Raw genomic sequence first — 25,111 nt, 5'->3', positions numbered from 1 at the left:
TAATGGAGCTTGAAAGACTAATAAGTGTCATAATTATCTCTTTAAAGTCTAGTCTAATGCCATGCCAAAAAATTACCATTAAATCATGACCACAATTAATGCCCTATTATCCTGACTCGAAAAATCAGATTTGCTTTGGAGATTTTTTTTTATTTTTTTTTTTTTTTCAATTGGCAGTACTTTGCAGGCAAGGCTGTCTGTTGGGTTTATATGTACACTGCCAGCCCAGTGGGAGCCCTCTGGGCTAGGCTTAACATGTTTTTTCATCATCTAGCTGCCTTGGTGCCTTGGAGGTGCAGATCGTAAGAGGTCCCTCCAGTCATCTCTTGCCTCCTCCAGGCATTTTTCTCCTGTTGCAGTTTTTTTTCCCCTGCACTGTGTGTAACTACATGCTGATACAGCCGCCTGGTTCTCTGAAAGCCCATCTGTACATTTTCCTTCTACTTAAGCATCATTCATGTGAAAGCCTAGTTCAGGAAGGTGACCACAGAGACAGCTGAGTGGATATGACTGAGGAGGCAGGAAGTGGATATGACTGAGGAGGGATTTTGTGTGAGAGTTGGATATGCCAGGTTATTGACTATACAGGACCAGCAGGGACAGGGAGACAATCATGTTTTTGTGCCCAACAGTGGGGTCACGTGAAAACCTCTCTCCTTGCTGATGAGGGCATTACCTTGACAACCAGGGTGGTAATGATGCTTAATAGGACAAGTAATTAACATCATCCAGTCATGCTTGAGAAGACAAGAGCCTACAGCATGACACGTCCCCAAGGTGACTTGTCATCTGGTGAGACTCCTCACTGAAAGCGATCTCCTGGTTTTCCATCTGCAGCCCAGTCCTCCACAGTGTTCTCCTTTTGCACACAGCTTTTCATTGCAGGGAAACAGGGTTCATGCTTTAAGCAGCTTATACTGAAAATGTTAAATTGAATAAACGTTCAGCAGCTAATAGTACAGTTAGTTATTAGCTTTGAAAAGGTGCAGGTATCTCACATTGGAGAATGTGGGTCTTGTAAATGGCTCTGATTTTCTAGCAGATTAATTTCTTTTGAATCAATCCAATCAAAGTATTAACAAAATGCCAAAATTCCTACCTCTACATTTTTCAGGGTCAATCCTACCTGTTCAACCTACCTGTTTGAGAATGGTCTCAGTGAGGGGCTGGATACCAGGAGACAAAGTCAGACTCTGGAGTGCAAAAATAAGTTCGTGGGTACAATAGATTCTGAGGAAAGGTGGGAAGAATTATGTCAGTCAGTGCTCTTTGGATGTTTGCTGAAGTAGACTGAAATCAGGGCACTTTCCCCTGGCAGACTTCTGAGCCTATTGCTCACTGGAGCAACTACTACCACCAGTCCTCTTGTTATTACTCTCACCTCCTCCCAATCTGAAACCTTTCTGGACAGTGTCTGAGCTACAGGTACTGTGGTCCAGCTCAATAATGACCACCAGGGAAAAGCACAAACTACAGCTCTATCTTGCAGCTCAGGGGGAAAGAAAACCTAGCTTTTTAACTCTGTGATTCACATACATGTAAGTCTTACTCAGGAAAGAAATCACAGTTGCATTTTCCAGTGATGCTACAGCTGAATTTTGAAAGGAATTTTGAAATGCATCTGGAAGACCCTAGGTCACTGTGGTCCCTGCTGAGGTCAAATGAAGTGGAGTGGTGGTGGTGAGGCATCAAGTCAAGCCAATAACCATTCAGGAGAGTTCAGTAATGCAAGCACAGGATGACACTGGCTAAACATGGCAGTCACAGTGAAGATAGCACCAGCCTTTGAGCAGCAATGAAATTTTGGTAAAGGATGGCATTAAACACACCAAAGGAGACTTAAAGTACAAGGACACATAGTAGCTGGTAAGAAAGAAGGTTCCCTATTCGGGGATGTTTGAGGTTTATATTCTGGCTGGCAATGATAATCTGAGGTTTATCACTGTCAGCTGGCACAAGAAAATAAAAATCTCGAAGATATTCTTGAGATGATTGTTTTTCAGTTGAATAAAACTGGATTTCAGCTAAATGGTGAGTTTGAACATGTAAAAATACATTTTTCAGTTTTAATGGGTTTTAAACAGTAGCCTTCTAGTATAAATCAACTGTGCTGCATAAACAAGTCATCCTTATGGAAAATGAAATTTTCCCTTTGAAAAAGGGTCAGTATATTGTATTCTGACATTCTCTCCAAGTTGTTATGTTGCAGAATTCTCATGAATGGTTTAGGTTTCAGTAAATGTACATGTTGCTATGAAAAAATCATAGCTGAGAAATTTCTGGTCACATCCGGAGACAATTATACAACTACCATATTAAAGCATGACACATTATCATTTTATGAAAGAAATTAAACCTGGAGGCAGATTATAATGTAGGGCTATTAGCATTAGAAGGCAGTGTGGGATTCTCTTCAGCATACTGATGAAGATTAGCATATGCTAATCTTATACTAGATCCATAGAGTGGGAATATGGGCTTATGCTCAAGGCTGTCTAACCTGTCAGATGCAAGAGTCACTCTTAGCGTAGAAAAGAATTCATGGCTAATTAAATTTAAGCTGCAGTGAGGAGGGTTAGCAGGTGAAGAGGAGTGGTGAACTGGAAGAAGAGAATGTATGAAGTTAAATGTCACAGCTTCCTCCCAACACTGACTCTGATGGGATCAGATTTACAATTTCAAGAATAGACATCAAGGGCGCAAAGCTGTCAATACAATTATCATCTTAATATTGTATAATCTATAATTATGGGTTTTTTTCAGGGGCATTGCTCAGAAGGGAATGGCATCCATTTGATAACACACTCTCTTAGTTCACTTTACTGTATACGTGTCATGAGCTGAAGCCAGGGGGTTTACATTTATGCATTGAAAAAAAAAATAATGAAATTAATACTGACTTCAAAGAAGTACATATTCGGAATAAGATTTAATTGAAAAAAAACCAAAACAACCCATATAGCTGAAATGAAAATCTTATTGTAGTGAAAAGAGAAGTCCTCCACATATAAAGTAAAATGAATGTAAAAATTCAAACGTGTTCCTCTTCTGACAAATGCCTCCAACTTTCTTCTGAGAAGACCAAATCTGCAATTCAATTCAGTTGCTGTGGTATTTCAACACCTGGCAACTAAAAGCAAAAAAAAATAAGGATTCCACTTATTAGCATAAATTTGGCACAAAGCTATCTAGAAAATCAGTGTGTTTGCTTTGCAACATCTCTTTTGGATAACTGGATTTGCATTGCAGCATTGTGTGAGTAGTAACAGTCCATTCCCCTTTGTTTCTTGTTTCATTATCTTGCTCACTGGAAAAGAAAGTGAGGTGAAGGGCAGAAGCAAATCTTTCCCTTCATGGGGAATTTAATATTTCACTTAGTTCTGGTATGTTGTTTTTTTCCCTGTCATTGTAAGCATTGGATCCAAAATGAAATTCTGTCCAAGGGTGCTGGGAAAATGTCTTCCTGCTCTTATTAATTTTAACTGAAATGTCCCTACCATAGCATAAGGTTATTTCTTTACTAACTTCACTTTATGACTTGATAATACTTGCTTATGGCTTTTACAATACATTGATTGTTAATTTATTCTTTTGATTTTTCTGCCTTCATTCTGCATTTATTATTTAATATTTTCTGGTCTAAGGACATGAAAACATAATTGACATTTTATAAAGAGTGCATTTAAGGTGAATGATATTTTTATTAAATACACCCTTGACCATCCGGTTTTCAGTTGATGGAATACAGCTGTCTCCAAATGTGCATGTGAATACCATTAGCACTTACAGTAGCTCTCATGTACATCAAGGAATAATACATTCTTTCCTGCATTCTTCTCCTCTGAGCATTAGTGCCATGTACTGTTACATTGAAGACGCAGCAGGTTTTAACACTGAGAGAAGTTTTTCCTGGTGGTAACCCATCTTTCAGCCAATGATTTGCTAGTTCCAATTTCAGTATTTCATGCTCTAGTTGAGAAATTTTGTGAAATTAACAATACAGACATCTTTGCAGTTAATTTGGCACTACAGAATAAATGTGTTTGTGCTGATTGTAGGGCCTGGTAAGGACAAGGTAGCCTACATATTTGAATTACAGAGCTGAATTGCAGCAGAAACCATTGCCACAGTCAAGTAAGGGATGGTCTCACCAGGGTAAAACTGTGATTGTCAGATCATCCCATCCTTGGCCTCTAAAGTGGTACATTTAAAATGAAATAAGGCAGCTACAAAACAAACAAACAAATAAATCTAAAACTGTAATAATGAAGGAACCTGAGGAAGTGACTCCCTGATTTATGTGAAAGATTGCTAAAATAAAATGATCTTTTGAAGTAACTTTGCTTTTTTTCTGTTCAAGTACTGAGAATGAGATGTTATGTATTTCTTACCCATACTCTACTGTAATGGTTTCTGGCTCTTCATTTCCTCACTACCACCACATAGTTTGGCTGGACCAGCTGCTGTTGAACCTATGTGGCAAGTTCCAGCAGATACAGAAGGTTATTCAATAAAGCATGTGTGACCTTCAGAGACCATGGGATTGAAGAGGTTGGGTTTGCCTTTCAGAAATATGCTGCATACAGAAGGAGGTTTTACCTGCAGTATATTGTTGTTTGCCCTGGAGAAATTCAGACTTTGATGCAAGGAACAGCAACAACAGAGCAAAGAAATTGGCAGCTTTGCTGGATCTTCCAAAATTAAGAGAACACATTTAAGATACAGGTGGTGAATAAATTAAACTCTCCCAAGAGACAGAACTCCTGTAGGTTCATTGAAACTAAATCAAGGCAGATTTGTCTCATTAATTCTTGTTAGTGGCTGGTTACAGACAATGTGATTGAACAGGGAAACGTTAATGGTAACTATGGCTGACTTTGCACTAAACATAATTGAAAGTTAATGCCACTTAGGGAACTGGTTCATGTGCCTCAAATCAAGACTAAAGATTTTTAAATCAGGTGAGATAATTTCTTCTGATAGCCTTAATTTCTTTTACATCTTAACTGACTAATTCTAAACAAAAATATATTGATTTATTTTGATGATGGGAACGCAGTAAAGCATTCCTTGTCTACTGACTTGCTAGAATTTGCTTTATTCCACAGCAAATGGAACAATGTGGTTTGCTCTGGCCACAGTGTTGCCAATGAATTTCAAAGTGCAAAGCAGCCTATATAAGAAAAGTATGTATGAATATCTGCAACACATGCATGTTGTATCTTCCCAGGTGTTGTTCTTGTCTGCTCTTACTGCCTTTTCCAAAGACCTTTTCAGTATAGATTATTGTCACTGAATTAGCTTATCCAAAAGCAGAGTGAAATGTGGTAGAAGTATCACAGATTGTCATGGTTTGACTCGGGTGGGCAATTAAACCAGAGACAACAATGTTCTCAATCCCCTCCCACACGGGTAGGGAAGGAGAGAGCGAATGAGGAGAGAGGCTTCCCATACTGAAAACTAAATTAGACAGCTTTAATTAAACACTGATGATAAAAGAAAATACGGACAAATATATACAAACATGTCAGGAATATGCAAAACCCCTGTCACTTCCCCTCACCCCAGCAACTCCCACAGCATCTCCTGAGCTGTGAGCAGTTCCAAAATGTCCTGGAGCAGCAGAGCAGACAGGAGCTGAGGGGAGAGTGATGAGGGTCAGGAACACATGGGCATAGGGATTAACAGTGATGGAGAGATGGAGTCCTCCCTGGATGCTGGCCGTGAATGGAACAGAAGGGAAGAAGGAAGGAAGGGGCTTGACTTCTGTGATCCCTAACTTCATACCAAGAGCTGCATAGATATTATGGGATGGAATAATCTCTTTGGCCAAGTTTGTCATGTGTCTAGTCTGTTCCTCCCTAAGGGGTGGTTGCAGATGTGACTTTTCTGCTCTTTGAGTATCTCAAGCAGCAGATTCAACAAGCAGATCAAAGTGTCCTTGTTGTCTGGACAGGATCTATAAACATTCCAGTGTTATCAGTCCAGTGGCTGGAAGACTTGCTGCTTAGAAGAGTTTACTGTAGAAAAAAACCACCACCAGTAAAAGGAAAATTGGCTTCATCCTGCCTCAAACCAGGACACAGCTACAAGAAAATAAGACCAAAAGAAGTTGGATTTAGGGGCTTCTCAGTGAAACTACAAAGCTAATCAGAAACACACAAAGAGACCTCACAGAAATCTGCGACTTCAGAGATACTGCATTGTGTAACTATTATCTATTTATAAAGAACGTGGTATTGTAAGTATAGCAAACATTTGCACAAAATGTCATGATGTGGTAAATTCAGTTGAACTCAGCTCTTCCTGATTTTGCTGGATGATGGTTGGTGCTAAAATTTCCTCAGCTATTGAATTAATAGCAGAATATATGGATAGTCATCAGCTCTCAAAAGCTTCTTCCTTGAACGTTAATTAGAGAGCAGACGCAGATCTAGAGCCTAGAAACTAGAGCCTCAGCATCACACATGGATTCAGGGACTTTCCCTTTGTCCACAACCCCTTATGTTCAAGGACTTCAGGGATCTGAAGTTCTGTTTCAGGCTCCTTTCTTGTTTTTCAAGCTTAAAAAGAGCATAGCTGAATCTGGGCCCACTGAAACACTGCACTCTCCATCATCTGATTGCCTTGCATCTAACTAGTCCCTTCTGAAACAGTTGTTATCTTAATGGCAGAGTGAAGAGTATGAACCAACTCCTTTTTAATATTGTTAGATGAATCAAACTGTATTAATGAATTAACTCACTGTGTAGAAGAGTTGTTTCCTTTTCTCAGAAGCTACAACTGATTACTTTTTAATTTATGTCACGTTTTATTTTTGGAAAAAAAATTTGCTGTATCAGTCACACTGTCTTGGTCTACCAGCAGAGTGTGCTGACTCACAGGAAAGTATTTCTCAAGCAAAGATAGGGCTGCAAGCAGACTTGAAACAGAAAGTACATTTTGTGACAATAAAAAAGGAAAAAAACCCAAACACCCCAAAGACAGTCTTTAGTACAGCATGTTTTTTTCCCATTTTTTTACCTCCAGTGGCCTTAGAAATTCTGTTTTTATGAGTCAACCAAACTAACTGGATGATGCTTAAACTCAGAGTTCTTCATCCCAACTTTTAAATCTGAATTTAAATTTCAGGATAAATGGAAAAGAAACAAGCCTTGGATGCTTGGAACTCGCTCCAGATATTTCTCAGATTTTGTTCCCTGGAAGTAATTCATTAATAAGTTTTAAAATTTTGCTCCAGAACTGGTTGGTAATGCTCCATTTGTACTTTATTCCGTGATGTGATGAGAGATGAATACTGTTCAAATACAAACCATTAATGACTTCATTATTTAATACTAATTGAGATAACTTACTCTCTGCTTTCTGATAATCACTGCTTGACTAAATTTCATGGTAGATTTCTGTGGCAGCTTCAGGACTTTTTGTGGTAGGGCAAACCTCTGCAGGGAGCTGTAGAGTGCAGCAGAGCACAGATGGCCTTGCTGTGTGCAGGTGAGATTTGGGGGGTCTAGGCAGAAATTTGTTAGAGAGCTGCTGCCAACTAAGTGACAAAGCCTTAGTTAGAAATATTATACATTGACTAGCCAGTGCAGAACTGAATGCAAGGACCACCCGAGGCTGTAACAGGACCTGGGTAGAAGTAAATTCTGTCCTGTACTGAAAGTTAAGCGGGTTTTTTTTTTCTGCTTTATGGTGGTCCCTGTAGCACAGCTCAACATTTACAAGTATTTCCTAAGTTTAGAGTGATCTAAGTGTGTACATGGAAGCTTTGTGTTATTTCCTGGAAGCAATAAATGAGGACAGCACCTGCAGTCCATTATGATTTTATTGAGCTATTTTCTCTCAACTTTTGCTACCTACCTGAAGTACTGAGCACTGGAATCTTCTTGGTCCTAAGTTAAAACATGTGGGCTGTCTTCTCCAGCTAAGTAGCCTCAAGCTTATCCTCCAATGCTTCTCCTCTACTGCTTCTAGGCAACAGCTGACTCTGAAGAAAAATCAGCCCACACGGTGCACCAACCCACACACCAAATATTAGAGAGTTTGCTTGAGGGTTTTCAAAATATGGAAGGGAAAGCTAAATGACTTGAGAAACAATTTGAATTGCATATTAGCTGAGCTTATTGACTGATTCAAATAATTTTCTCTTCCTAAAACTCTGAACGCTGACTGGGAATAACACATTTCAGAATACCATCCCAAGACAAATTTGCAAACTTTTAGATATCTGAAGATATAATTGAAGTATCAAAGATGCTTTTTGAAAGCATGTATATACCAATTATCTTCTTGAGGCTCCTGGTTGTGACTGGACAAGAAACTCTAGACATTAGCCCTTTACATCTGCTTACATGGGCCAAGATGTATTCCATCTAACTGAGGAACTGTGGCACTCCAGTTTTGTGGGAATTTTATAATGAGATATCATAAATCACATTCACAATGTATGTTACACAGGGGACAAAAGTTGGTGTTTAACTTCTACAGTAGCCTGCACTTAACTGGACAGACCTTAAATTTGAGGCCATTTGCATGGCCATAGATTGATCTTAGGACTGGCACTGAGTCCATACAGCTTGTGCTTAGCTACTTCATGCAAACCAACACCATTAATCTAAGAATGGTCCTAGAATCATAGCATTATTCTATCTGAAGATTGTTCCTGCTACATTTTGGGCTGCTTTTAGAAGAATGGAATCATAAATGGTTTGAGTTGGAAGGGACCTTAAAGACCATCTAGTTCCAACCCCCCTGCATGGGCAGGGACACCTCCCACTAGACCAGGTTGCTCAAAGCTCCATCCAACCTGTTCTTGAACACTTCCAGGGATGGGGCATCCACCTTTTGCCATGAGCCTTCTCTGATCCTCTTCTGAACACGTTTGCCCTTGAGCAATATTCAGTCCTGGATATCACCTTTAAAAGTTATTAAATGGTTATGGAAGCAGGTAGATGTAAATTAATAACCAGATATTCCCTTAAGGTTATGCAAAGAGGAAAACACAAAAGAACACCAAGAGGGATTGCTTGCTAGTTGCAATTGCTTAGCTACAGCTGGTGATATAGTCAGAACATTACTAGTTAAGTCTATGGCTTTCTAATTCAGGAATATTTTGGGTAGCAGAAATCTTTGCCTAGATGACACGGCTGGTCTTAATCCTCACTTATTTATCAGGTATATTGCTTGATAGATAACATCAGCAATATTTTTGCCAAGTGCCTGAATTTCTGTTTGAAAACTAAGCTCTTATGTGTGATCCAATCTTACATTTGGATGTGTTCCAAATTTATCGTAGACATGCCCCATCAACTATAGGGGCAGGCTGGGTTATAACTTAAGTATCCTGACTAGCATAAAGTTATGAGGGATGAATCAAGGCAGAACCTCGGTGGCCTTCCCCTTCCATATGCAAAGGAATCACTGGCATTACTGCATGGGGCTTGGCTAGAGGGACATAGTCATAACTCAACAAACCTCAAAAACCTCAAACTGGGAGTATTTTTCATGCATCTCTGCCTGACTTTTGCCTAATTTTCAGACCAAAACCAAAAGCAATTACCAGTTTAAGAGCATCTTTAACGATATGTTATGCATAGTTAAAAACAGAATTTTTATGAGCAATTTCACACATCACAGAATCTGTCAGGATGCTGAGGGCATCAGTAGGCCTTAATGGCCTTGACCAGCCTCACTGGGGGCATCCAACCACACCTTTTGCCCACTGCTCCAGGAGCTCCTTCTAGGTACACCTGGTAGCCTTAGATTACTATCTAGGGCCCTGTCAATCCAAGTATTTTACATTTCTAGTGAGGAAGATATCACCACTCCTCTGGGCAACATATTTCAATGTTAAATTGCTCTTATGATAAAGGTTTTTTTTTTAATATCTCACAAGAAAGAACAGTAGAAGTGTAATATCCAAAGACTCTACATACATCAAACTTTTTCACTAGTTGATATTGTTTGTTACTAGGTGTTTTCCAGTAGGTGTAGTTGTGTAGTTTATGTGTTGAACTAGAAACACAAATGATGAAATCCTGACTCCTGCGGGATCATTCCTCTGTATTTTCTCTCTTTGCTATCTGCAGCTGGAGCTTTCATTTCCTTCAGCAAAGTTTTGGCTGGCTCATGGTTCTGCCTCATTTGGCTGCCTAAGCTTCTGTGGAGGAAACCATCAAAAAATGTCACATGACAATTCTGTAGGAAAGCACTAGAGAAAACTGTCAGGCCATTGCCAGTGCTCTCATGGCACATGATCCCTGTCAAGTGATGGAAGACAGGTCAAACCACAGTTCAGTCTTCCCATCCAGGTATCTGGTGTAACAAACCCTGCTTGAAAACCACTCAATTTTCAGACCTGGGAACACACGTTAAAACATATATTGCTGAGGTGACTGAGAAGTATTTGTATTCACCACTTGTATTCCAATTGTTCTATTCAGTTTTGTTGGGTTTTGTTTGTTTTTGGTTTTCTCCTTTTTTTTCCTTTTATTGTTATTTATAAATGAGTACTAACATCACACTGAAAAGCCATTGCTTCTGACAATAAGCTGCACACGATTCGTGTCATATCATGATGATTTTATGTGCTTGGATGAAAAGAGCCATAATCAGTCAGACCTTACTTTTTGGCATGTTTCCTGGTAGACTAGGGTGACAGCATCCCATTAACATGACCTGACTCAGAAGGCCTCAGGTGATATATAGAGTGGTCTCATGGCATCTTCCTTGTCCATATCTCAATATGCATAACCAATGCCTATTTGGCAGGTCAGAAATGAGGAAGGATTAATAAGAGATGGCCTTCATTTGTTTTCATTTATAGCATTCTATTTTTATTTTGTTTGCCATAGTTCTTTAGCTCCATTTGGTAGTCAAACAGATTAATTACAGACAAACCCTTATTAGCAGCAATTATGTTTTTTAAAAAGATTTCGTTAGCTGCAGGCTCTATGAGATAACTGGCAAGCCATTTTGTCATTCAGATACAAAGGTAATGAAATAGAGGAGGTGTGTCAAAATCAGATCTTTCCTGTACTCAGCCTGTAAGTGAAATAAGGAAAAATACATAAACTGACAAGAAATCAGTTCACCCACTAAATTTTAAATGATGTCCTAGGGGAGAGGTTTTTCAGTCAGAAGCTCTACATTGATGCAACTTCGGCTTCAGAAAGTCTAAAATACTGTTTTCCCTTGACATTTACTGGGACAGAACTCAGTTTTTAGAGTGGCAGTGTCCATGTTTAGAAACTAGTAAAAAAATCTGCAACAACCCCAGTTTTGGTGGGAAGAGAAAAAAGAAATGCAAGACCTTAAAAAGGGATGAAGGAGAGCAACTAGTGTTCTCAAGCTGACAAGAAAATAGGGTGGAGGTTGTGCTAGCCTGAAGGGGACAGTGCAGGCAGCAACACCAAGTGCATAATAATAATCAGAAAATATATTTTTTGAGTGGAGTGTGACACTAATGGTTGGGAAACTTCACAGCTGGTAACTGAACAAAACGTTAGTTTCTAGATGGGAGGTCTTGGAAATTGGTGCAGGAGCCTTTGTATTATATCACCATAAAGCACCAGTGAGTGTGAGACTACAACATAGAGACAGCCCCCACGAGTGTGAAACTAGGCAAACCAAGCAGGCTGCCACTAAGAAGCTGATTCTAGGCATAGACTTATCAATATCAAAGGGTGCTTGTCTTCACTTCTATGAGATTTAGCTGATTTTGTTATCAACTCCTGAAGCTGTTAATCAATTAATACTGAGCCACAGTTAAGCTGGAGAGCTGGGAAAGAAGGGCTAATTGTAAGAAATGTCAATTTAGTTCTCCTTTAGTCTATGTCCTTTCTCCCAACGTGCTAGTTTTGTGCAAAATCTTCAGTAAGCCTGGCCATTTCCATCCACAGGGCAGAGCTCAACTGAGTTCCTCTCTTCTGTCCCTTCCATTTCATCCTCCTCACTCTGTTGCATCAACTACATCGTTCTGCTCAGTTTTTCTCTTTCCTGTCCTAAAAGACATCTGTTCTCCTCTTCCTCAGCCCCACTAGTCACTTGCTTCTCAGCTTAGTGTTGCTGTGCCCAAGACCATTCAAACCTCACCCCATTTCCCTGTTTCTTCACTTGCCCATAGACAACCCCTCAATTTATACAGCATTGGTATGAGACAAGATTTCTTGAAGCCTATTCTGAATCTTCGAAAATATCAAAAGTGCAATATCAGAAATCATCAGCAATTTTAAATGAATAAGTGAAATATTACCAACTTTTGTATTTGTCAAATCTGGATGGCTGCAAGATCTGTCAGATTAACCCAAGGTCCCCTAGCCTGAAGTCTTGTGGCTTTTGTGGGAAAGAATCAGTGAAACCAAAATAGGAATGCAAAGGTAGGGTTGGGAGCATTTCCCTGAGAAATTCGGTCTGTGAGTCCTCTATTTTTAAAGAGTGGAATGGCTTACTTTTGGAACAAGCCAGATGTCTCAGATGCCAGAGATTTAAAAATATATAAATTCTCCCAGGGAAAAGAGGCTAACATAAATCTGGCAGGCAGCCAAGCTGTTTTTTCCCACCTGGAAGGGCCCAAAGCTCCTCCTTTGTACCATCTCAGCCAGCACCAGGGGTCCTTAATCAACATTAGTTCTCTGAAGTGGCCAAAAGACTTCAAAATCCAGTTTCTCTGCAAACATCGGAACTTCGCACAAACTTGAAGTGTATTTATGGCTTGGCCAGTAATAAGTTTGACTGAATGTATATATGCAGTGTTCATTGACAGATTTTCCCCAAAATGCTGATGCTATGAATTTCCAGAGTGGAAAGTCATATTATTAGAATTTATTACCTTTTTTAATTCAAAAAAAGTCTCAGAAGTGCTTGCTATGCTATATAGAAGCAATTTTTTTTTCTGGAGGAAAATAATTTATTTGGATACAAGATTGAATTCTGATGGGTAGAGAGAGGACAGTCCTGGGAAATAAGTATTATATCCGTAAATGAAGCAGTAAAGCATTAAGAACAGAATGAGCATGATGCCTCACTTTGATGAATGCTCTTGTGGCTTTTGTAGATAATCACTTTTCCTACCCTTCCACCAATTTCCTTTCTTTGAATTCCAAACAGCACTAAACACTTTTCTGTCTCAATTTCTCTGCTCAGCAAGCAGGAAAAATGGAAGAAGCTGTGCAGGCTGCTGTTCTGGGATGTGAGCTTGCCAGGCTCCAGCTCAGCTGAGGAATGAAGCATAGAATCATAGAACAGTTCACGGAATGATTCACAGAATCCTTCCAGGGAGGGGGCACCCACAGCTTCCCTGGGCAACCTGTGTTAGTGTCTCACCACCCTCATAGAGAAGAATTTCTTCCTAATGCTTAAGATAAATCTACCACATTACAGTTTAAAGGCAGTTTGAGGTAAAATACAACAGTATTTGCCTTAATACACGTAATACACATGTAATCACATGCAGAACAAATGTTTAAGACATTTACTTATCTACTAATTATGTCATAGAGTCTTCACAAACTAAGCATCTCAGCTAATTCTAAGCTGTTCTTGGATCGTTTTACGAAGTCCTGTACAAGGGATATGTGAGTAATGGAAATGGTTTCCAAGAGACACATATGGACATTCTGCATTGACTAGGGATGAAGGGAAGCATCTGGGCAGCCTCTTCTATGGGGTAACAAAAGCACAGACCACATGTAGCAGCATCAATATGTGGGAGGGTAAAGTTGCTGTAGCTTGCTTTCCCAGCATGAGTTTCTCTCTGACATTTTCACAAGGAGTTTGTTGCTGGATCATAGCTGGTTGAGCTGCTCTGCCCCTGCTGTGTCACTGATGGGAACGTGACACACCCCAGCAGAGAGAGTTCCCCAGCTCGGCAGAGGGCACAGCACCATCTCCTACCCTCAAAATATCAAAAGCTGCCAGGTTTTAAAACTGGCATTTCCATTTCTCTAACAGGGACTGAACCAACAGATTGGAAACTAACCATGTTTCCTTTTGGGGCCTTATCATATTATAGCCATAGGTTTGCATTTTAAAATTTCCTTCCAAAGCCTGGTGTCTACATCTGTTTTGGTGCCTAAGGAGCACTTCTGGAGAGATATTGAGCACAAAGAAGTCCCAGTGAATGACTGAGGACAATTACAGGAAACTTGTCAATGTGGATGTGCCAGTGCTATTCTTTAATCTGCATTAATAAGCAGAATAAAGCAGCCTAATCTTTTCTAGACTTAAAAAAAAAAAAAAAAAGTCTCTTTTTAAACAAACTTCTTAACAATTTGGGAGAGGTTTGACTAAAATGATATTAATATTTCAGAACTTACCTTAAATTGCATAGTAAAAAAAATATATATATTATGGTTGTGCTCTGCCTGAGGCAGCAAAACTCAACTTAAAAAAAATAAACTGTAAATGTGTTAAGCCATTCCTCCTTCCCAGGCCATGAAAGAGTAACACAAGCTTGGCGCAGCTGTTAGTGCTCTGAGTTTTGACCTGCCTTAGGTAAACAAATATTGGATTAGATTTAAATGCACAAATGGCATTAGATCCTCCAGGGTGTAGACATGTGCTGCCCATATCTGTCTAAGGTAAATTCTTCTTAAAATTAACTTTCAATTTAAAATATGACAAGATACTTCATTTTTTTTAGCATGTTCTGCTCAGATATTATTATTTTTTCAGGATAATAGTAATTTAATTCTTTATGGATTAGTGAAGGGTACCTTGATATTATGGTGGCAAAGGTGTAAATCAAATGGTACACTAATTTTAGTGTACAGAGTATTCTCTGACACCAAAGCCTGCAGAGAACCCTGTAGACCAGTTGACTGTAAAGAACTAACTGCATAAATATTAGCCATACTAATATTCATAATTTTTCTGAAGCCAATCACTACTTTTAGCCAAGTGTATTAAGATGTAATTTGTGAAGTATTTTGTGTTCTGAAATCACTGTATATTAACAACTACAATTGTCCATTCAGGTAGTCATTCAGAATTTGCTAATAAGCAAAAAAATTGCTAGTCTGTGGATTCAGTTCAATAGCACTTGATTGATCTAAATCAGATGTCTTGGGAGCTGTTCCCTGCTTTGGAAATGTCAAGAAATATTTTCTAATTTGATTTTAATCTGATACTTGTTAAATTTCTCCATGAGGTAGCTCTTTCATTGTTTCTATTTAGAAAAATGAAAGGGACTGATAATGAGAAGAGCCAGTCAATTATAATAATGAAGTGAAATGGTCTTTTGCCTTCTTTCTTCTCTCTGCAATGGAAGAACAGTAATTTGGCATGCAGAAAGCAGCAGGATTTAACTTATGAACTCCAGGTAAATTAAAAAGAAGCTTGTTAATCATCTGGCTTAGATATAATAATTTAGTGGTTTTTTTACAAGAGTCTAGATTTACAGTAATATTTTCTTTTTTATGCTATGCCATTTTTTTCCCCTTTCACTTCAAATTTGAACCTTAAACCTATTTTTAAAATGGCATAAACATGTACAGGCTGCAACAACCACAGACCACAATTAAGCTCCATCATTTTTCTGAAACAGTGTTTGGAGCACTCACACACGTATAGCAGAGTTTGTGAGGTGTGCTGTGATGAGTCTGAATCTCCTCTAGACTGATCTGGCATGCTAATTACCCTTTAGGTTTGCATTACCACATCTTCATCACTGTACCAGTGGTGGACAGTAACTGGGATATACTGTGGTAAATACTCAATTGTAAAGATGGTAAGGTCTTTTATTGTAAAAGTATTTGTATTGCTTTCACATCACAAGTTGTTTGTAGGAGTGTGCCATATGCCATCCTTCAGTGACATCATTTTATCCTCTCTGTACCATATATGTGCAGTTATGCATATGCAATATTTTTCTTTGAGGCCTTAATGTTTCAGTAACTATAACCAGCATCAAAAGAATTGTTGCAACAGAAGCCCAAGATCTTACATTTACTGATTTTGCACTTAAATAACTTGATAGTCTTTGTTTTTAATAACTACAAAAGTTGTGTGTGAAAACAAACAAACAAACAAACAAATATATAAGTAAATTTAAACTTTATTTAAAGCATATTTTGGTATGAGGGCAGTCAATGGGCAGGAGGAGTCCTTCTCTCTGCTCTTTCTACCCTATCCTTCTCAGTGATATCCCATAGTCCCAGAGCATGGAGCCATGAAGCCCACACCACATAGCCAATGGGATTTCTGATGATGGCAGGGACTAAACCTGCCACCAAATCTTAATTATATTCTACAAGGAGTATTTTACCCATGAAATAAATTGTTTAATGATTTTTTTTCACCTTTCTTCCTAAGATATCTGCAATTTGACTGAAAAGATAGATGAACCATCCCTGTCCTCAGCAACCTGTTTGGAGAGGGACCATAAGCACAGTGAGACCTCAGCTCATTATTTACTCTGGAGTTTCCCTCATCCCCCATCACCTTCCACATCAGTGAACTGAGCTAGCTGGGACACTGACTTTTGACAGCTCTCCCAGGAAGTCTCCACATTTTGATAGACACTTTCCCTTCATGTTTATCCTTTTGAGCATCTAGCACTGGGCACAGCTGTCAGATGAACTCCTCACCAGCCCAGGCTGCACCCACTGAGAATATAGCAGCATCCCCTGTGAGTGCAGTGTTTGCTTGCACTGCTCCTCCCTTCATTTCTTCATATCCTGTTTTCTCATTGCTTCAAGAGTGTCAGACTCCAAGACATTTTCTATAAAATGCCACAAAATGTTTGAAATGCTTGTAGCTATTATGCATGAAAGAGAACGTGGGACTTTCTGAAAAGGGGAGAATTGTATCACCCTATTCAGAAGTGTAACAAGATTGTATGGTAGTATAATCACTCAGCCTTTTCTTTGAGTTTTAATGGGATCTTTCTGTTTACTACATGCAATGCATTGTAACATATAAAAGCTATTTACATATAAAATAAGCTGCTGATAATATTCAAACTAAACACACCATTATTGTTACCAAGAGACTGAATAAATCTTTGATAATTCCAGATGGTTCTGTTGGAATTTAATAATTTAAAGCTACTTTGTAATGGCATTAAAAGAAGGATAATTTTTCTTTGTGCAAATGCATGAAAAAATCTGCTTCAGATATGAAATGGAAATGTTATGGCAGTTTTAAAGCAGAATGTCTGGATGCTGCTCAGAGTATTCCTGACTTTTTTTTTTTTAAAATTACATGTGCTAAAACAGGTCATGTTTTAAATATTGATAGCAGATCTCATCCCTAGGGAGAAGAAATGAAATAATTTTTATTTCATGTCAGAAGAAATTTATAAGTCTCTGAAGAAATGTATAAAGTTAATTTAATAGCAACAAAATGAAAGGAAGGAAAAGAAACTGTAATTACAGAATTGTCTTTAGTTCTCACTGACATTTAGAATATCAGCTGACAACTATACAGCATTTGAGAGCAGTTTGGCTTTCACCTGATTCCCATCTCAAAGACTGGTATTTCAGAGGGAAATGGCTGTGTGCATCAGTGTGGTAGGGTGCTGTCACAGTTTAACTCAGGTCTGGCAATTAAACCAATGACAACAATATCCTTGATCCCCTCCCCCAGCTCCAGCCAGGGAGGGAAAGGAGAGAGGGAACAAGGAGAGAGGCTTCCGAATTGAAAACTGAACTAGATAGCTTTAATTAAACACTAATGATAAAAGAAAATATGTACAAATATATAAAAGTATGTGCAGGAATGTGCAAAACTGTCTGTAAAGTGGCTTTGAGAAAGAAGACCTAGTGCTCTTGGTCAATACCAAGTTGAAGATGAGCCAGCAATGTCTCCTTGTAGCAAGGAAGGCTAATGGTATCTTGGGCTGCATATGAAGTGCTGCCAGCAGGTTGAGGAGGTGATCCTTCCTCTCTACTCAGCATTGATGAGGCCACACCTGGAGTGCTGGTTTTTGTTCTGGGTGCCCCACTACAAAAGAGACATGGACATACTGGAGACATTCCAACAAAAGTCCATGAAGATGACTACAGGACTGGGAGCAAAGGCTGAGGGCACTGTGACTATTTAGAATAAAGAAGAGAAGGCTCCCAGGAGATCACATTAATATATAAAAATACCTGAAGGCAGACTGCAAAAAAGACAGAGCCAGGCTATTTTCAGTCATGGCCAGTGACAGGACAAGAAGTAATGGGCACAAAACACAGGACATTCTGTTTGAACATCCTGAAACACTTTTTCCATGTGAAGATGACCAAACACTGGCAGACGTTGCCCAGGGAGGTTGTGGAGTCTCCATCCCTGGTGATACTCCAAAACCATCCAGATGTGATCCTGGGCAACTGTATCTAGGTGGCCCTGCTTGATCAGGGGAGTTGGACCAGATTACCTCCAGAAGTTCCTTTTCAACCTCAACAATCTGTAGTTCTGTGGTCTTTCCACTTAAATTACTGGATAATATGAGAGTTATTTTCCTCCTCAAGAGTTCACCATCAGTACCCTAACAGGCTGCAAAAGTAACTTCAGAAGCTTCCCTTGTTTCAAGGATGTTTAACTCCCATCTCCTCTGCTGAGGTTGGCATCACTATGAAGCCCTGCCATGGAAAAAAAGTTGCATCACCATGTGGTGCAAACACACTGCACCACGGTCTGTGCTTAATATTTGCTCCTTTTTTTCTGTGTAAAAATGAGCTATTTACAATCTGTCTTTAGGCATGTGTTCTGTGATTTGAGCCTTGCTACTCTCAGGTGAAAAAGGAATAAAGGTAGATTTCTGTTCTAAATCACTGTAAACCTCCTGGTACTACTGTGAAATGGAGCTAATTAAGCTGGGAATAACAATAATTGCAGAAAACATGAGAAAATAACATAACTGTAACTTGTGTTATCCCTATTTCAAATTCTCTGTTGGTGATGGTTGTCACTCTGCTATGTGAAAGAAAGCTTCAGGCCATTTCTTCTCAATGAGCTGAAATGCCATTCCAGGCACTGGAATGAATTTTAAGGTAATTCTTTTGACTGAATGAATCTATGTTGCTGAATGGATAGATGATACAGCGCTCCTTGGCACTACCTGAAAGAAATACCTTTATCTAGTCTCACTAGAGTATTTTGAATCTAGGTTTCTCTTTTTTTTGCCATCTACATGTTAAGGTTTTAGCTTTCTGCCTTCTATTAGAGAAATTTTACCAATAATAAACACTTTGATTCTGTAGTCTCCCAACACTTAGGAGAAGGTTTTTTCTGTCAGGGACTCTATCTCTCATAAGGTAGTCATCTGGTCTAGCCAGAACAGAGACACACGCCTCTTCTGCCTAGCTACCAAAGACAGTTCACTTATGCCTTGACTCTCTTGAATAATGACTGCAACGGTTTATTACTGATTTCACTGCTGACTGCCTTTGAGGTCCATACTGCAAGCTTTACTGAAGAACAATGAGTTAGAAAGTTATTTACCTCCACTACCTGCTTGTGCTCTGTAGGTCTCATGTTCACCAGGCCTTCTGCATGACAAAGGAGCAGAAATCTTTCCTTGTGTTACTATTCCAAGGTTAAAGATAAATCAGAAACACATCAATGACACAATGCTGCTTTCTCTCAGCAATCATAGCATATGAAATTTATAGAACTGTGACAAAATAGTACAGGGTAAAACCATGAATATCAGATTCTCCCAGTAAGACAAATAAAGTACAAGGTCTTTGTATGTCCTAGTTGATTGAAATGGACCTTTACCTCCATCCATCTTCAACAAACTTCAGTTCTTATTTGTCTGCTATGGACACAAAAGGTTTCTGGCAAAGCCAGGTCTCCAAAGACCCCATCTAGAGTTTCAGGTGTAAAACCTCTCTTTCAGGTAATTTAGATCGGAAGAACCCTATGTGCAGTGATGTTAAATGCTTTAATGACAACAATGATATAGCAATGAAAACTTCTCCCTTTTCTAAAATATAAAACTTTGTTTTCATATGGTCTGATGAAACAATCAGTTCAAACTGCATATGCCTACAGGAAGAGGTTATCACTCAAACCAGTAACAAGTTGCTTTCCATGGCATGGCTATGATTTATCAAGGATTTGTATTTCTTTGCCTACTAGAGCAGAGGGCAGACAAACCATATAACTGAAACAATCCAGATGGTTTCTCCTTAATTAGTGATCATATCTTCATGGCAAAATACCAAGGGGCAAATAGATCAGTTTTAGTTCTGGGTTTGCCAGATGAAGTATCATGTTTTGGCTACAAACACAAAAACCCCCAACATCTCTACATGCTCTGAGTGAAAGCCCACTCAGATAAGAAAAAATTTTACTTGTGTCACTGGCCTTTGCTTCCTGCTCTCCAAGACTATTATTTTCTTATATTTTGCCTTCAATTACTATGAACTGAAAGCCTTCAGTTAAGCATTTGATTTCTTCCATCACAAAGCAAAACCAGTCAATAAACCTATTGTTACTTGTAAACACTGTTCTTGGTATTTTCTATGAACTTCTGTACGAAATTTAATGCACATAATGAGACACTTTGTAAGTAATCAATATCACTTCTGAAGCAAAAACTCTAGGAATAAAGTAGTTTTCTATTCATTTCAATCTCTGTTGTGCTTTTCAATTTTCTATTTTTAATTTAGTTTGGAATTGGTGAATCAAATGATTCAACAGCTTCTGAAAGTCAATTGTGACCAAACAGCCCTTAGTCTCTCTGTTCAAACTGGCAATATGTCAGGAAGAAAAAGTTTGGTTTTAGAGTTAAATAAAGCCACCAACTCATTTTGTGGATGACTATTATCTTCTAACAGTGTTAGCCTTAACCACCATTTAAGGTGTCACCTAAAGGATAGTTCAGGCCATGTGTATTCCTGAACTGCTGCTGTTATGTGCCTTAAAGAGGATGAACATTTAGTCATGGCTAATGCATAGTGTCCTTCAGTCTTCTGCAGTCAAAGTAGCAAAATCTTCTGCAAATCTCCAGCTGCTAGAGAGCAGGATCCCACATCAAACTCATCTGGCAGTTGCTGATAACAACAGTGCACAGGATACCTTCCTGCTACTTTCATGCTGCCTTTCACAGAGATGGCACTTTGGAGGGTCTTGTCAGTAGAACTACTTCTAAGATATCAATTGTTTGTCCATCCTGGCGGCTCTTGTCTCTTGTAGTCACAGTGCTAAGCAAAGTGTTTACACTGAATTCATTTGTACAGCACAACCACAATTCCCTTTTCACTGCCACTTCTCTCTGCAAGTGTAATCTACATTACTTCATTGTAGTGGCATGACTTCAGCTACAATAAAACACATTTGACAGTGCCCTGTTTACCACATGATCTACAGCATTATTTACAACTCTACCTATCTACACTATCTGTAAACTTTTCCAGCAAGAATTTCAGAGTGTCTTCATAGTCATTGAGAAAATCTGATTATCATTTGGCCAGGAAGAAGGTCACAGTAGTGCATTCATAGCTGTAGCTCATGTGAAAGCTGCCTTCACACAGAAAAACTTTGGCACAGGTAGGAAAAGAAAACAGAAAATAAAAAGACTCCCCAAAACATACTCATTGTGTGCTCACAAGACTGTCAACTCCAGCAGAAAAAGTAAAATGCAAACTCACTGACAATATTGCCTCGTACCTAAGTGCTAGTTTCATCTTTTTGGTGTGTTTAGATTAAATTAGGTGATTGCCCTCTCTTATCCAGGTGCTAGAGCCCCTGCCATTGGAAACAAGAGTCTCTGCCATGGTGTATCTGCAATATACAAAAGCATAGACATGTTATTTCTAGTAGTTCAGAAATCAACTCAGGTCTGTCAGCTCAGATAGTTCTGCTTTCCATGTTTTATTTCAGACATATCTGCTGAGTACTTAGACACTTGCACTGCACAGATACAGTAACAGGATACAGCATGAGCTTAGCACATAAAAGTGTGATTTTGCCATCATCTGCTTACATTTTATAAACAAATATTTTAAAATTAAAAACACATCTTTTTTTTTTTTGTTTGTTTGTTTGTTTCTCTTCAGCTGTTGTCTTGTATGTCATTCACCATGAGAACAACATACTTGAAAGAGGAATGATAGCTTTGCAAGAGATATTGACATTTCAAGTTTGAGACATTGCAGCCTTTTCTTTACAACACAGCACAAAGAAACAAGGAAGCAAGAAAAGACATATGAGGACAGAAAAAGAAAATGTACAGAAACAGTTTTCAATGAATAATTATATACTGGAGCTTTCATTGAAAAACAGGAGATCTTCAGTGAAGTTACTTTATCATGACGAAGTTCTAATGTTATGATCTTAAAAGATTAGCTATCTGTAAAAGGATCAAGCCTATAATTGCTTTTTCAGTTCACTGCAGCTGAAAAGAAGTATCATTTTGGCTCAGCCTGAATTAATTACAATATTTTGGTCTCTCACCATAGTAAAATTTGCCAAGAATGATCTCTGTGTTGTGAAATGTATCTTTCCTTTCAACCCAAACCAAAACATTACAAGGACAGGAATGAAATGTAACTGGATTTTAAATCTAGGCTCACAAAATCTGAATACATGAGATGATCAGATTATTTCTCACCCTTTTAACGCAGAAGACACACATCCACAGTGTAAAATGTGAGAAGGAGATCACAAGATACACAAAATACAGCAGTCCTAAGACATTGTAGCCATATTTCTAAATGGAAATACTTGGCACTTTTTTTTTTTTTCCCCAAAAGGAAGATAAATCTAATTTTTTAATAATTTATTTATCAAAACAATTGTTAGGACTGAAAAGTGCAAGTACTTTCCCCATGACTACACTAATTTCAAGGTGCTCTCCTATCCTTCCCTTGGAGAGTACAAAGCCAGGAACTGTTTCAGGCTTGCCTGAAGTTCGAGGACAGGGATATTGTCATACTCACCACCATAACATCTCAATCTTTTTTCTACTCAGAAGCTGCAGTGTCTTACACAGACAGGTTGTTTGCATTCCAGTGTCCACATCTCCTAGATATTTCACTCATATTTAAGCAGGATTTCCCATAGATCATAAGTGTGAAAGTAGGCTCTCCTGGTCTTTTGCAGTTTTTCATCGTCCAACCACATGAGCTTGTTTTGTCACCCACTACACCAGTGGAAAAAAATGTGTTGCTCTATTCCTCAGTCTACTGCCTACTGCTCTGTCTCAGTGTTGCAATATTAGTGCAAGGTGTGAACTTCTTGCATACATGGTCATGGAAGCAAGAATGTCAGAAGTCAGGAATGCTTTTAGAGCTTCTGTGTCTTTTTTGGCAATTATTGTTGGCTGTTAATATTTGAAATTAAAATGCATAAGTATAAAAGTAATTTTAAATTACAATTAGTGATGCACCTGTTGAGGATGTTTCTACAAAGGGTGAGTAACTGGACTGTCTTTTACCATGTTTCCTCTTCATTGATGTCCAAAGCTGTAGCAGGCAAGATGGAATGAGTTATCTTTAAGAAAAACAGTTGGATTCTCTGCACCCCCCACCCCCTGCTAGTTTTTGACTCCTTTTATAATCCGATCGATTGTAACTTCTACCCAGGTTATTTCTCACTAACAGGTGAATTAAGTCAAAGCCCAAGACAAACTATCAATTAGCCTTGTCTGTAACCATAATGTTTATTTGAATTAGTCTTCCAAATATATTTTTATGTCACATTTTCTGTTACATGCTTCTTGCCAAGAGAACAGCACAGAAATAATTTCCATGTCCAAACAATTTATTCTGGAGGTGACCCAATCACTAACAACTTATAATTAGCCTACATGCTGCCATTTGCTTTCAATGCAATAAATTTCAGAAGCCACATGTTTATTTCCATAGGGACAAATCCCAGTTTGTATTGTGCATAGACATAGATGGGAACCACATATTAACTCTTAAGCTTTACAAGGCAAATCAACTTCAAAAGTCAATTGATAGGAAGTTGGTTAAACCGTCCAGGATAAATAAACCTGAGATCTTGATTAATTTGATGTAATGTAATGGTTTTGCTTATTTAAAGGTCTTTCTATTTTTCCATAGTTCCCTTCATTAACCTGATGAATTGGGATCTATGCATAGTCATGGAGTAAGAGTGCTCTTAAGTAAGCCAAAGCCTCACTGGAAAACAATCAAATCTCTCTTCATAAAAAATGACTTACTTTTGATAGAGAAGACTTTAGTTGGGAAAAAAAACCCCTGCCATTAAATGAACGTTCAGCATCTCTTTCTCTCCTTCATCCTTTATTTTGATTGTTAGTAATCCCTTCATAGTTTGTGGACAATAAAGGTAGAAAAATTAATAAAGGGAACTAAATATAGGTAAATGTATGGGGACCATTTGACAAAGTGGACAAGGACACTTGGTCATTGGGAATCGCACACAAGGCAGAGCAGAAAAGGTAAGGACACCATGACTTGTGTTTCTTTCAGGCTAAGGTTTAATTTTGTAACATTCTCACCTTGCATTCCCTCATTCCTTCCCTTGCACAAGAACCATGGCTTTGAAGCATGGTCATTCCCCAACTCTTTGTGCTCTACCATTACTCCACTTCTCTTTTGCCTCCAAGATGTTAGGAAGAGTTTCCAACCAGGTCCAATGATGTGGTGACAGAGAGTTTGAGATAGGCCATGGCATGCTGCTACATGGGTAGCACCTTTGCAATCCCAGAGAGGTTTGGTGTGGAAACTTGTATAATGTGCTTGCAGTGGTTGCCACACACCTGGAGTTACCTCATTTCCCAAATAGCTTCTTGTCTTGTCTGTAGGAACAATAGCAGTGGTTGGCTTAGCTCAGTATTCCCTGCAAGGCATGCAGCCTGAAAAGGTTTCAAGATGGTCAAGGCAAGCATTACTCAAGCAAATCAGGTATCCTACCCCAAACACATATTTTAAATACAGACAGCAGATTTACAGGTAAAAATCATGTAAGTAATATATAATATTTTTTTAATAATTCAATATTTTTGCTTTGCAGACTTTTCAAAAAGCTTATTTCTGTTGGGGTAAGGATGAAACATACTTGTGACATTTTCAGGTTGGCAGCATGTCAATAGCACAGTGAAGAAGTTAGAATGTATGGGAGACAGACAAAGTAATGGTGGAAATTAATGGAATGAGTAAAAGACCAACATTCTGAAGTAGTTGCA

The sequence above is a fragment of the Chaetura pelagica genome, unplaced genomic scaffold, assembly GCF_000747805.2.
Source record: "Chaetura pelagica isolate M959 unplaced genomic scaffold, ChaPel_1.0 scaffold12, whole genome shotgun sequence".
NCBI classification, from domain to species: domain Eukaryota; kingdom Metazoa; phylum Chordata; class Aves; order Apodiformes; family Apodidae; genus Chaetura; species Chaetura pelagica.
This window is presented reverse-complemented; position numbering follows the sequence as displayed.